Genomic DNA, 15,090 nt, shown 5'->3' with positions numbered 1-15,090 from the left:
AGGATGCTGACTACAATGGAGAAGTGTATATAGATTATTTTTCATGTTATTTTTCATGTTACCTGCTCAATGTTGATAGTGAATGGACGCTTTGATTGGCATTTTGGGCAAGAACAACTATCACTTTTGAATAAGAATTTAGGATAAAAGGCCCTAAAACTGTTCCAAATTTGTTACAATCATACTTCACTTGCTGTAATTGAGGAAAAACTCCAGATCTTCGGGTCACAAATCCTCTTATACGGATCATTTTGTTTAAATGGATTTGCCTGTGAGAAACATTTAAGATTGTTACCAAATGGGTATATTTCAGTTAACTTATAGTAGAGAAGGAAATAAACATCATAAATGTTGTAAGATGTTACAACTTTTATCATTTCATTGATTGGCAAGTAGATAACTATCTTGAATGGAGCTAAAGAACAAAGCTTACATAAGAAAACTAGAACATGTTCATTTCTTGCAGTGTTCCTTTTAATTATAAAGCAAATACTATTGAATACCTTACGGTTAAAAGACAACAAGGAAATATTGTAAAGAGCATTAATGGTTAGATATATAGCAAGATCTGGAGTAAGTATCAATCCACGTTTTCATTTACATTTGTAGGTAAGATCAACTGTTATATTCTTATGAAAGAAATTCAATCAATTACCAACACAACTCTCATGTTCTTAACTGGAGTATGGTAAAATCATTTGAGGTTACTGAATTACCAGGTTTGTTATTATAGTCTGTTATTGTACCCTTTTATTTGACTGGAATTTAAATTTTATATTTGATGCATACACAAAACATTTGCATTCAGATCAGCAAAGTTCATAGCACGCAAGCAATGGGTTGTTGCTGGTGCAGAAAAATTAGGAAATAATGAAAACATCATTTCAGCATCACTTCTAGGTAGAAGGGTAAAATGGTAAAATGTCCAAGATAAGCAAATAATGCTTCTGAACCTGATTATAAGAATAATAATAAATAATGCTTATGAACCTCTATTCAGCATCACTTCTAATTAGAAGGGTAAAATAGTCATTTACTCAATAAATAACCAGTGTATATGTTCATTCATCACTTTCTAGAGACATATATCATTTATCCATCCAGAAATTTAACATAAAAAAGAAAAATAAATAAAAAAAAGGAACACAATCACTAAGTCTAGCAGAAACCTGGTTCCCAGTTGACGCTTTTGAAACCCAGACTCAACAGCCCTATTGAAAACAAGAATCACTGCATTTTGTGCAGGTGAGTTATGTGACTCTACAGTCTTCTTACAATAATAATAAAAAAGAAAAAAAATTAAAATGATAAATTGTATAAATAATAGAATAAGATATTTTAAGTATGAAACTAACTAGCAAACCTCCATTGCAGTAAAAGTGATCCATCTTTCATCAAAATCAGAAGCAGGACCTCCATTTGCTATATGAGCGCCTGAGTTGGTAGTTGTGATTTCTCGAAAGACGATGCTGAAGCAAACAGAAGAAAGATGGGTGATTGAATAAATACATAAAGTGTATTAAAAAAAATAAAAATGTTGACCTGGATTTACAAGTGTAATTACTAAATTAATTATAGGATTATGAGCAACAACAGCAAGAGCTAAAGATCCACCAAAGGAATCTCCAACTAGATAAATTAGCTTTTTTGTAAGCATGTTCAAGCCTCACAGTTTCTTCAACAAATTGAATCAAATCTTCAGATGATAAAAAAATAGTGAATAAAACAGCTTCTAGTAATGCATGAGTATATAAAAGCATATTTAAAATAGTTTCCAAATAGGTGTAACAGCAGAACAGGGGAACTTCCTTTTTGGTAACACCAATGGTTCCTAAGTGACTGTATACTTCCTCACAATCAAGAATATATCATAAGAAGGAAAAACACAAGTTGAAAGAGGATTGGACAGTGGTCCTTGTGTGTTTGTTTATTGATGTTTGAGGATGATAAGATGACCAATTTCTCATAGAGCAACAATCTCTACAACCTTTTGGTGACTAGTTAGTTGAACTTGCCCTATATGAGTTGTTGCAGGAGGAACCTGATTTACCGAACCAGACATGGATCCATATCAAGACCACATCCAACAATCAGTTTTGAAGTTTTAAAGACATTTCTTTAACCCTAAATTCAACAAATTTAGCATCTTTTGAAACTGGAGCACGCATAGCTTTTTGATGAAACCCAATCATAGTGCCAATTCTCTTGTTCACATTACCCCTGTTTTAAAAAAATATCAATAAAAGAATATAGTCTTTTCATTTTCGAACTCAGATAAACTAAAAAAGAAACAAATATTACCATGTTTTGCATTTTTGAAACCAACATAGTGGCTTCGTCATTGGAGGAATCAAAGTACACAGATACACCTTGTATGAAAATACCCTAATTCGTCGATGTCTGAGATTCGATACCTTGAACCAAGAAAGCCCTAAATCTCTATGAGATAGGAGCGACGACACCTGGATCGATTTTGTTGAGAAGCATCGAGCATAACACTGAATCTTTTGGGAGTCGCAGTCGCATGCCAGGAGAGGTGAATGTGATGTTGCAATGGTCTGTTAGAGATAGACAGAAAGGAAGGACATGGATGGCGGAAAAGGGTGGCCTGGTGGTTCTAGGGTTTTTATACAAATGGTGGTGTTAGTAACCAACAATGGTGGTGCTAAAGAGGGGTGGTGATCTTGTGATATGTTGTTTCGGTGGTATAATGGAGCTTTATTGGAGGCGGTGGTGAACCAGAGAGAAGACGAAGGGTGGTGGGTGGTTGTCGAGCAATAGGTGGTATATAGAGAGAGAGTAAAAATAAAATAAAACCCTAAGATAGAAGGAAGATGGTGATGGCCCACCAAAGGGAAAGTACACAGGTCTTCCTTCAAAAGAGACAAGGTTTTTCATTAATTTTAGGGTTTGCAGAGAGAAAAGAGGGAGAGAATGGAAGAAGATCAAGAGGATAGAGTGTTTGTAATTTTTTTAGGGTTTGCAGAGAGAATAGAGGGAGAGAATGGAAGAAGCGGGCACTTAAAATTTTTAGAATTTTAGAGATTTCATTTTCCCCACTTAAAAACGCGCGTCTAACTAAAAAATTATAAAGCGACATTTCTAGATGACACACACATTTAACATAAGCGCCCTCCGTGTTTGTAATTTTTTTGTTGGACATTAATTTTAGGGCACGCACAAATGCGTGTCTTCTATCCTTCCAATTTTGCAAAACTAACATTATTTTTTAGGGCACGCACAAATGCGCGTCCTCTATCAGCGCGTGTCATTGCTTGCGCGTCATTAAAGGGCTATTTTCTAGTAGTGGTGCTTACGGTTTTCAGTTTTGGTTTCAAGTACTTCCGGTAGCGAAGGGAAGAGCTCGGGGTGATCGCATGGCACACACCATATTTTAGACAGCCTGGGAATGTTACTCTGATAACGAACATGTATTTTGGAAACTAATACTCTGTTTATGTTTTGAAATGATGAATTTGCTTAAAGTAATGTTTTATTAAAATAAATTTTTTAGTTTTGAATTTTGGGACGTTACAAGTTGGTATCAGAGCCTTGGTTTGAGGGATTCGGACATGCTCTCGGGTGTGTCTGAACTCAAACTAAGGAATTGGTATAGAAGTTTTCAAAATGAAAAGATAGTTTTGTAAAAAGAGAGTTTTGGGAAAGAAAACAGTTTTAGAAAAGCAAAAATAATTCAAAAAGAAAAGAACTTTGAAAAGAAAAAAAAAGGGTGTGGTGCATGCAATCAACCGAGCTCAAGTAAGTACCCCAAAATACCCATACAAGTTTATGTTATGATTATCAATTGATAGAACAGCATGCTAGTTTAGGACTAAGGATCTAGGGATGATGCCTTATGTGCCTATTATATGTGCTTTGAGCTGCATGATAGTGCTGATTAGACAGTAGTAGGATAGCCTGTTTAGGTTATGCCTGAGTTATGAGTTTGTGTTGCATGCTAGTTCAGATTTTTTCTATGTGTGTATGATTGCTTGAGTATGTTGTGGTTAGATTTTCCCTTGTCTGAATGATGCTTGCTTTGTGCATTGTGGGATACTGAGTAATGGGAGTTAGCCATAGGTGGATACGGCACGTCACATGTGATCAGGGTTGGATAATCTCAGAGTGCTGGATTTGGTCCTATTGCGTAGCTCTTGTCTGAGTCCAACCGTTGTAGGGACGAGTCTTTTACTTGAAGGATTATCTGAGCCTCGTCACATGTGATGGTATCCAGGTGATGACTAATTGGCATCACAAGGAAACCCTCAGCACTGAGGACTGGTTTGAGTTGAGTCAGAGGTTTTCCTAGGGCAAGCCTAGGAGGAGATAGTGCTGGGAGCAGCAGTAGTGGTTAAGGGACCTGGTGGAGTCGAAGCAATTCCTGAGGAAAGTACGGATAGATGTGGAAGGTAGTATGGGCCCGTACTACTGAAAGCAGAGGATCCGTACTCGATTCGGGAAGGGCCGAGACAAGACCGGGAACCTGGTAGGGTGTGTTTGGTCTCGCATCAGTGATGAGTATTTTGATAGTGGTTGTGGTATACTTTCAGCATGGTGACGTTGTGAGAGAGACCAGCGGGCGGATCAGGCGCCGGAGAGGGATCAGGCTCGGGTTCAGGGGCCGAGCAGCTCGAGGAGCAAATGAGGGAGTTGATATCCGTCGAGGTTACGCGCAGTATTTTGAATCAAACTCTTGTGATCTTTGGCACAGTCAAGGAGGGTATATTAGAGATTTTGGATGAGAGGCTGGGAGCCTTCCGTACTGCGATGATGGCTTTAATAGGAGCGCGTACCTTGACATTTCGGGAGTTCAGGGCTTGCGGGGCACCAGATTATCATGGGGCTAGGGACCCCATCGCTAGCAGCAGATGGTTGGCCGATGTTGCCAACGCATTCCGTACGAGCCGGTGCCCTGAAAGGGACAAGGTCAGACTCGCTTCCTGTCTTCTGAAGGACAGAGCGAGGGATTGGTGGGAGGAGATTGTGTGACAACCCGAAATTTCCATTCTGAACAAACCATTTCAATCCAATAGAAGTTAGAACAGTTACAATGTAAGCTCAGATTTCGAGTATAAGATTGGCAGTTTTCAGGATTTTACACTTTAGAAGATATTAGGAGAGTGGATGCACTAGGATTTTGTGCAACACTGTTATTCCAAGACTCTAGGACATTAGAGTTCGTTCCAAGAATAAAAATATGTTCTGCCAAAAATATTTCAGGACTATAAATAGATTTTTGAACTAAATTCATTCATTATTCACAATTCCAACTAGAGAAAAGTCGTTTTCTCTCTCACGGATCTTCGGGTTTTTATCCCAAATCGTGAGTACACTTCTCTAGTTGTGTTTTAATGCTTGTTTTATGCCTATTAACATAGATTGCAAGTCAAATATAAGAGATCCGGGAGTTTACCACCTAAGAACGTTCTTGGGGAGTAAACTCCATTTTAAGGTCCTTAAGGGTTCAAATGACCCTCAAAGCTTTAGAACTCGAACTAGGAGCCTCCAATTCATGCTTTATACCACAAAACAATTAGGAATCATGGTTAGAAGGTAGTTTACGGCCAAGGAGCTTCTTAGGCCGTAAACTCCATGTTTTAGGTGCCAAATTGCTTTGAAACACTACCTAAGGCTTGGACTCTATTTTAGACAAATACCCTAATGTGTTTAGAACCTAGAAAACATAAGAAAAGCACAAGTGTTGAAGAGTTTACGGCCAAGAGTGGTTCTTGGGCCGTAAACTCCTATTAAGGGGTCAAAGGACACCCTAAATCCTTCCTTGAGCCAAGAAACAATTTGGGCATGTACCTAAATGATTTATGGACTAGTTAAAACACTTAGAACCCCATGAGTGAGGGAGTTTATGGCCCAAAAGTTTCTAGGGCCGTAAACTCCATAAAAATGGTGCCAAATGTGCCATAAACTCTTCTAAAGACAAGTACCAAAGCCTAGTTTAGTTCCTAGAAATGTTTGAGACTTGAAAACACCATAAGAACCCTCCCAAGGGAGTTTACGGCCGTAAACTCCAAGGGAATATGGTCTATGGGCTGTAAACTCCCCAAAGGAGTTCATATGGTACCCAAACACTTGTTATAGCCTCGAAACAATTCCCCACTAGAGTTGTAATAATTCTAAGCACCATTTCAAGCCTTGGTTGAGAGTTTACGGCCAGGAGTTTACTCCCCTGGGCCGTAAACTCCAATGAATATGGTCATTAGACCTTAAACTCCCATTAGGGGCTTTGCACTCCTTTGTTGCAACCCATTAGCCTCCTAGCACTTGACCAAAAGTGTTTTCCTCGCGCTTAAATGTTATTACTTGTATAATTAGTGTTATAATAACTAATTATTTATATACATATGTTTTCATATGTAATTAGGATCATTGTGTGTGTCTAAGTCTTCACTTGACACCAAGCACTTGTCTGATCCTTTCGTACAATAACAGTCCTTTCAATTCCAGTCACTTACTGCAGGTGAGTTCATATCCCTTAACTAATGTTTTAAACTAGTTTAAATGTTATATGGGGGGATACAAGTAGAATCATGCTAGTTATTATATCAATCACATGCGATTAATAAGTAGAATTACGCTAGTTATTATATCAATCACATGTGATTAATATACAGCATTCAAACGATTTAGCTACTCATTAGCCGTTTTATCAAACAGTTTCCTTCAAATGATTTTTATAAACATTTTATATGTTTTAAACTTCTTATTGCACTTTGCATCTTACTCTGTACAGTACCTTTCAAACTTATTTACAACTGTGTTTCAAACAAATGTTTCTTTACACTTAAACTGTTTTATCAAACTTATGCCTTCAAATTGTTTTATAGATTGACATTAAGTCAATCTTTTCTTAAAATAATATTTATGTTTCAAATGTCTTACAAAACTTATTTATGCTTTTATATTATAATTTGCATGCCTCTATATGTATAGTTATATAAGAAATGTTTAAAAGACTTAGGAAGGCTATCCACCCTATTTCCTTTTCGCGCTTGAGATGTGGTCTGGTGGGACATCGGGTACCCGTCCGAAAGTCATTTAAATATTAATTATATATCATGTGTACATATATAGTCATAAAAGGTCCTTCCAGTTCATCCCATGCCCTTGGGTAGCAAGGGTATACATCCATGTCCATACGTACCAGTTAGACTACTAGTAAACTACCATACGGGTAGTTTAGGAAGATACTAGAACTACTACTAGAACACGATATCATACAATGAGTCAGTTCATTCATGAGTCAATACTTTCTAGAACATTACAGTACATTACTATACTTGCTAGATAGAGAGAACACACATTACAGCTAGCACACGTAGAACATTACAGTACATTACTATACTTGCTAGATAGAGAGAACACACATTACAACTAGCACACGTAGAACATTACAGTTACTATACTTGCTAGATAGAGAGAACATACATTACAGCTAGCACACGTAGAACATTACAGGACTCTACTATACAATTACATGATCACACTTATATGAATACTTTTACATAGATATGACAGGAGGAGTCCTATTACATTTTATATGTATCGACTCTGTTATCAAATCCTCATTCATATCTTTACCTTGTGATACAATCACATAATCGACGAGATAGATTGGATTTAATATCCTAGTACCAAAGGATACGTTGCGGGATTGACCATTCCTAGAATCTCTGTTAGCTACAGAGGTAAAAGCACATCAACAGATGTCAACGGTTGATACCATTACATGTATACTTTAAGGGACTGACTATTCCTATACCCAGCTGTTAGCAACAGAGGTAAATGTACATCTACGGATGTCATCAGTTAACATCGTTAGTTACCCTGGTACCAAAGGGTAGTACTAAGGCTACATTCAGAACAGTTAGGTCTTGGTAGAAGACTACATTCAGAAAAGTAGGTCTTGGTAGAAGACTACATTCAAAACAGTTAGGTCTTGGTAGAAGACTACATTCAGAACAGTTAGGTCTTGGTAGAAGACACCTTCATATACTAGAAGGAATCATAGGGATTTTAGGGTTTTTCAAACACTTACAGTTCATATACACTTTCAAATACTTACAATACATAGACTTATAAATTCTTACATACAAATACTTACATACAAATTAAGACACTAAATACTTATGATCTCACCAGCTTCAAAGCTGATACTCGCTTTCAAAATTACTTGTATCCTCAGGTCATCATAGACAGGTACCGATGCAAGGAGAAAGGAAGATGGAGCTTGTTCAAGACTTATCTATTATTTTGATATGTATATTTTGGTGTCTATAAATTTGACAGAACATATTTGTATAATAATTATATTATTAATGCAATGGATGATGTTGTTGCTTGTTTACTACTTTACATTGTTGTTGATATTATACATGACGTCCTCCGCCCCATAACGTTTCCGCCGTTCTTGGTTTTGGGGTGTGACAGATTGGTCATGCTTTGGGGGATGATGCCGCGTTGGACACAATGACTTGGAGCGATTTCTCGGCCAGGTTCAGGGCGGAGTTTTCGCCGATTATTGAGGTGCAACAGTTGGCACGGGAGTTTCAGGATTTGACGCAGACCACTGAGTCTGTGGCGGAGATCACCGCCAAGTTCAGGGAGAGGGCTCTTCTTGTACCGCAGTATGTCGTGGATGAGGAGATGAAGAAGGCCCGATACCATGAGATGTTGAGGGATGACATCAGGGAGTTCGTGAGCAGATCCAGCTGCAAAACGTTGGAATATATGATTTCTCGGGCTAGAGAAAGGGAAATTGATTTGGAGCAGATCCGGGAGAGGAAGCCGGATGAGGTTCAGGTAGCTGCGGGTTCGGGCAAAAGGCCCAAGGGATCGGATTCGAGATCGAGGGATTATCAAGACCGCAGTCGGTGCGGGAAGTATGGCGGGACGCACGGGGGTGCGTGTAGGAGTGGTAGTGGTGGTGAGTCTGGCTGCTTCAAGTGCGGTCGGACTGGTCATTTTAGCAGGGATTGTACTGTTACCACCATGCAGGGATCCGACTTGATATGTTTTCACTGCAACCAGCGGGGCCACAAGAAGGCCCAGTGTCCCAGTTTGCTTTCGGCAGGACGGGTGATGGCACCCGCCCCTGCAACCTTAAGGATCACGGATGGCCGTCAGGGCCGGGTAGAGGCGCCTGCAGCAGGGAGCAGGGCTTTTCAGATGATTACCTTGGAGGCGCGAGCAGCGCTGGACATTGCAGGTATGTGACTTCCGTTTTCAGTTCTTTTATGTTGCATGATTATATTGTTATGGTTCTGCATCAATTTTTGGTATGAGTATTGTATTATGGTGTGGCTTGCTTGTGATTATGTTATATGCCATCTGCATATCTTGGTCATTTGTATGGTAGTTAGGGGACGTGCCCTATAGAAGGAGGTTACAAAGGATGCAGTAACTGTAGCATGCTTGGAAGGGAATTGGTACGTCTCGCTAGTTCGGAGTGGCATGGTGTTAGAGATGGAATGGTTAGATCCCTAGCCATGGCAGGCTTGGGTCCCCTAGCAGATTGATTATGGAATAGCAGCAAAGATCGGGATCTATTTTGAGTATTGAGCAACAAGGGGTAAGCAGGATCGAAGTGGGGGAGAATCCTCCGAGTGTGCCCAGGTAGGAGCACGCAGACCCAGAATGAGTATGTGACCTCCGAGAAGGAAAAGAAGTAGCTCAGCGTTTGATGGATTGAGGATTCGGGGTTGGGAGTTTGAGAAACTCCCCATCAGTTAGTGCGTGCAATGGTAATGGTTAGTGCGTAGTTGGGAATTCAGGTTGTGGATCACCCGAAGGACTCGAGGGAGTCGGAATGAGGATCTGGAGAGCTTATGGCACATGGGTGCCTTTGTACTAGCAGTCAGCAATGCATGGTGATGTAAGACTACGGGTAAGCCGTAGCATTCTTTAGTAGCTTCGTTAGCGGAGTCGGGGCGAGGCCCTTATCTCCTAGTGATCAGATAGGGATCAGGAATGGGTAGTGGATGAGAATGATAGGGAGTTGCCTGTATAGCGCTAGAGAGGTGAGACCTTGGGAAAGGCTGCTCCAGGATATAGTTGGGTGAGACCCGTGGGCGAGGCCCGTATGAGATTAGCAGTGTAGGTGAGACCTGAGAGCAGGGTTGCTTAGTAGTATGGTTGGGTGAGACCCGTGGGCGAGGCCCGAGCGAGAGTGGTTAGACTAGTGGGACTAGGAGGTTAGAGGCGGGTGGGACCCGTGGGCGAGGCCCGTGAGTTTTAGCAGCACAGGTGGGACCTGGTAAGGACCTTAGTGTCAAGATAGAGGATCGAGGATTCCAGTATTGTAGCGCCTGAATGGCATGATAGATTGAGCAGGTATAGGTGGTCGAACTTCCTTCGAAAGTCGCTGGGAGCGACTAGCATTGTGTTGGGTCAGCGATTGGGGAAGCCGGTAATCCAGATATTGATAGCTTGGTAGGGACCAGGGTGGTCTCAGTTCATCCGGAAGTCAGATGAGGAATAGCAGAATTGCCAATCAGTGGCAGTGCGAGTATGCAGCGTATGGTGGAATTCAGTTAGTTGATCGTGAGGTGCTCGACACCAGATTATAGTAGGAAGTAATGCCCAGTGGATACTGGCGATAATGACCCGTACTGGAAGTAGCGGGAGTAATAGAATCGGTGAAGATAGGGTCTTCGCAGTGGCAGAGGAAATAGTTGGTTATGGAGCATTGCCTTGAGGAGGCAAGGAAATCGCACAAGGAAGGAAGTGGAGAACCCCTATGGGTTCAGTGCAGTACTCGGTGAGTACCGGAAGGAATGTCGGTTGAGTAAGTTGTGTTCCAAAATGTTCAGGGTCAGGGTTGACCCGAAATGATTATACGCAAGGAGTGATGCTAGTCAGAATGACCGGGTGGAAGACCAGCGAAGGTAGGCAGCTGGTGTTGAAATAATTGGTGGGGTATTAGAGGCAGATCGCAGGCGGTGGGCCATAGCAAACTTCTAGGATGAAGTTTAGTTTAAGTGGGGGAGAGTTGTAACACCCAAAGTTTTGAAGGCCAAGAAAGAAAAGAAAACCTTAATTATAAGGGGCGACTCGGCGAGTCAAAGGAGGGACTCGGCGAGTCCGAGCGGGATCCGGGTCGAGGTGTAAGTGACCAACTCGGCGAGTCGGCCAAGTGGACTCGACGAGTCTGGTATGTGCGAGGAAAACCCTAAATTCGGGGCTTGGAGCCTATTTAATCGTCTCATTCTCTCCCCTAGGGTTCCTTTACTGTCTCTCACACCTAGAACACCGCACCCTAAGCCTCCATTGTGCTCATTCAAGCTTTTAGCCATTTTGAGTGAATTAAAGGACGAAGAAGAAGTGGGAATCATTGAAGCATCAAGGAGTGGCCTTGGATCCGAAGATTGGGGAACCCTTCTGAGATATTGAAGGTATTAAAGTCGTTTCTCTCCTTTAGATCTTCTTTGGTTATGAGTTTTGGGGATTTTAAGCCATGTTTAAGATCAATCTCGAGCTTGAAGTCCAAATCTGAGGTTGCGACCTCAGATCCATGATTTTTTTGGTTTAAAATCCCGTAAAGCATCAGCCATTGAGTCGATTATGGAGCTTTCTTGCCTTAAACCCTAGTTTATGGTGTATTTTGCCTAGATCTCCTTCTCTACACGTAAAGATTGCAACTTTACGTGAGGAATAGGCTTGGGAAGGGTAGATCAACAGATTTGAGTCCCTGCATGACTCAAAAGTCCTCTGCATGTATGAAGGACCGGATGGACTCGGCGAGTCCTTTGAGTGGACTCGGCGAGTAGCATGAAGATTTGGAGGAACTCGACGAGTGGGATGAACAGCTCGTCGAGTCAGATGAAGTTGGGCAGGAACTTGACGAGTTGGAAGAACAACTCGGCGAGTTTGTTAAAGGTTGTCCTGGACTCGGTGAGTCTGTTCTTGGACTCGGCAAGTCAGGTCGCGAAAACCCAAACCCTTCGAGTTGAGACTCGAATCAGTGAGTCGAATGGAGACTCGGTGAGTTGGACAGGTCAGGACTCGGTAATCGGTAGACTCGGCGAGTCGAGTCGCGAATAGAAGGACTCTGAGCATATGAACTCGGCGAGTCAATAGGGTGACTCGGCGAGTAGGGTTGACCTGGAAGGTTGACTTTGACTAGGACTTTGACTTTGACCAGAGTTGACTTGGTTGTCTTTTGGGGGTCAGTTAGACTCAGTGTTGCTTTGACATTGAAGCTCGGGGAGCGAGTGGAGCAGGAGTTCAGAGAGTTGCCAGGCAGCAGCTAGTGGGTTCATCAGCCAGTACAGCCAGTGCAGGTGAGTTTCCCTTTGTATGAATGGGTCTACGGCCACAATGCCGGCCCATGTAGTTATGAGTAAAAGACCCGAGGGTTAGCCCTAGGCACAGTATGCTAGTATGATATTCGGGACGAGGTCCAATGATAGAGGGCGGGTGCCCAAGGAATGGTTTATGTGATAGTTTATACTTGTTGTCTGTATGATACTTGTATGTGCCTGGTAGGGAGGTGAGTGTGGGCGAGGTCCCGTATCTCACCAATAGCAGAGTGTGGATGGTGTTCCACATCTCAGTAGCAGCAGAGCAGGGGCGAGGCCCAAGTTAGGGAAGGAGTGAGGGTGGGTTGGGCCCATACCTCACTATCAGCAAGAGTATGGACGGGGTTCCATGACTCATCAGTAGCAGGACAAGGGCGGGGCCCAGAGATAGACGAGGCCTTAGGACAAGATCCGTTAGTATGTGTTTAGCTTATGTGATGTGATGTGATATGTTTATGTGCTATTATATGTTAGTGGGCGAGACCCTGTGACAGGCGAGGCCTAAGTGAAACAGATCTGTATCCGAGCGGGGCTCGAAGCCAGGCGGGGCCTGGAGCGGCGGGGCCGTTGTAGCGAGCGAGGCCCGAGGTAGGGGCGAGGCCCAGGATAGCGGGCGTGGCCCAGTATGTGCAGTATGTGGTTATGCATGGTATGTGGTAGGGTGGGGAACTCACTAAGCTTCGTGCTTACAGTTTTCAGTTTTGGTTTCAGGTACTTCCGGTAGCGGAGGGAAGAGATCGGGGTGATCGCATGGCACACACCATAGATTAGACAACCTGGGAATGTTACTCTGATAACGAACATGTATTTTGGAAACTAATACTCTGTTTATGTTTTGAAATGATGATTTTGCTTAAAGTAATGTTTTATTAAAAGAAATTTTTTAGTTTTGAATTTTGGGACGTTACATATGTATTGACGATCACATACCAAACGTTTTAAAATGAATAAACTACGTTTATTCGGAAATGCTTTAATAACGTATTTATCATGTTTTTCTGGGAACAAATTCCGCAACATTTTTATTACAAGTGGTACTCTGATTTTCATAAAGCATAAACAAAATCAGTCTTTTCTGGCCTTGAAATTGGGGATGTCACAGTTGGTATCAGAGCATTAGTTTAATGAACTAAGAATATGGATTTATTTCTTGACTTAAACTTAGAATGCTAAGCAATGATGGTGAGGAGTGTATCTAATAAATTTTAGGAAAGTACACCTAAATAGACACGAGCACTAGCTCATTTTGGGAAGATGCCTAAATTGCTTTATGTTCTAAATGATTGTGATGTTTTATGATGTTATCGTTTGATCGGATCTATGGTCTGTTGCTGACCGGATCTGGAAATTTTATGTGTTCAGATTTCTAAACGTTTGATTACGGTATTAGAACCGGCATGTAACTTTCGATGTAATAAGGAGGGTTACATGTCTAAATCTTCTCTATCTATATTCTCGTCTCGATGCAATGAATGCTTGCTTCGGTGAAAATAACGTCATGGTGAAGACTCATAGAGAATTGAGTAAATAAAGGAAATGAAAAGTCTTATGATAGTGAATGACACCTATCGGAAGATATCGTAAGAGTGGTATCTTTCCTTTAGAATATGTCAGGCAGTACGTTTAGAGGAGTACGGTGCGTCTGAAGTACACCTTCGATTGGCGGGATAATGGAACGATTGGTGTAATTCCCGTAGTTGTCCCATCGTATGGCATTTCCACCACCAACCGATTTGAAGCATAATTGATGATTGAAGATACGCATGGAAGAAGTCCTAGTAGAGTCTAGGGAAAATTATATGATTATTTGGACACATTTGTATGTGTTAAAATTATTTTTGTGATAATGACTTGGAGAACTGCGATACAATACTTGGGATGAGTATGAGTAGGTGTGAAAGATAGTAGAGGCCTATACTACAAGAAGCACAAGACTCACGCTTGGATCTGGGAAAGTCACAAGGTTACCAAGAAGCTAGCAATTGATACCGTTTTATTCAAATATGTCGTTACCATAGTTTCGGTAATGACTAAGAGGATTATTATTATTCCGACCCTAGTGGTCATATTGAATTGATTCCGAATACGATAAGTATGTTATGTGGTTCAGAGAACCAAGTTTGATGTAGCACCTGACTTAAGTCGAAAGATTGAAATAAAAGATAATCAAAGTGATCGTTATAGGTATCGCGATAGTTGCTTGTAGCTAGAAATGCTACCTTTTAAGATGTGGTTAGAACATGAAGAAATGTATAGTCTGTTCTGAAAGACTCTAAGAGACCCGAGTCTAAGCGTGGGAACATACGATGATAAGTCATTAGAAAATGACACATCGGTCCATTTTAGTAATAAAATAACTTATCTTAATTTTTTTAAGAAGAAGAAGCAGTCTCCAGTAAAGATCGAGATTGTGACTTGAAGGTCATAATTTGGAGTCTAATGTGAGATAGGGAGCAAGTGCAAGATCGAGCACCGCCTGCAATCAGGAAGTCTTAGAGTTAGATATTTGTTCAAAGAAACATCAAAGTTACGGTTATTACTTAGGATGAAGAGATAATGTATGGAGTTATCATGTTAGCCCTGTTTCGTTGATGATTTCAGGACATAATCATCCTAAGGGGAGATAATTGTAACGCCCGTAGATCCGGGCTAGTCAAATTAGAGATAATAGGGGTCGAAAACGAATTTTTGACAAAAGATTATTTAGAATAAATAATATTAACCAAGTTGTAGAATACGTCTCAAGGGTTCCGTACATATAAAGAACGTTGAAATC

This window comes from Lactuca serriola, chromosome 4 (assembly GCF_051521515.1).
Source record: "Lactuca serriola cultivar US96UC23 chromosome 4, Lser_US96UC23_V15, whole genome shotgun sequence".
Classification (NCBI taxonomy): Eukaryota; Viridiplantae; Streptophyta; class Magnoliopsida; order Asterales; family Asteraceae; genus Lactuca; species Lactuca serriola.
The sequence above is the reverse complement of the archived record's forward strand: the minus strand, read 5'-3'. Positions refer to the sequence as shown.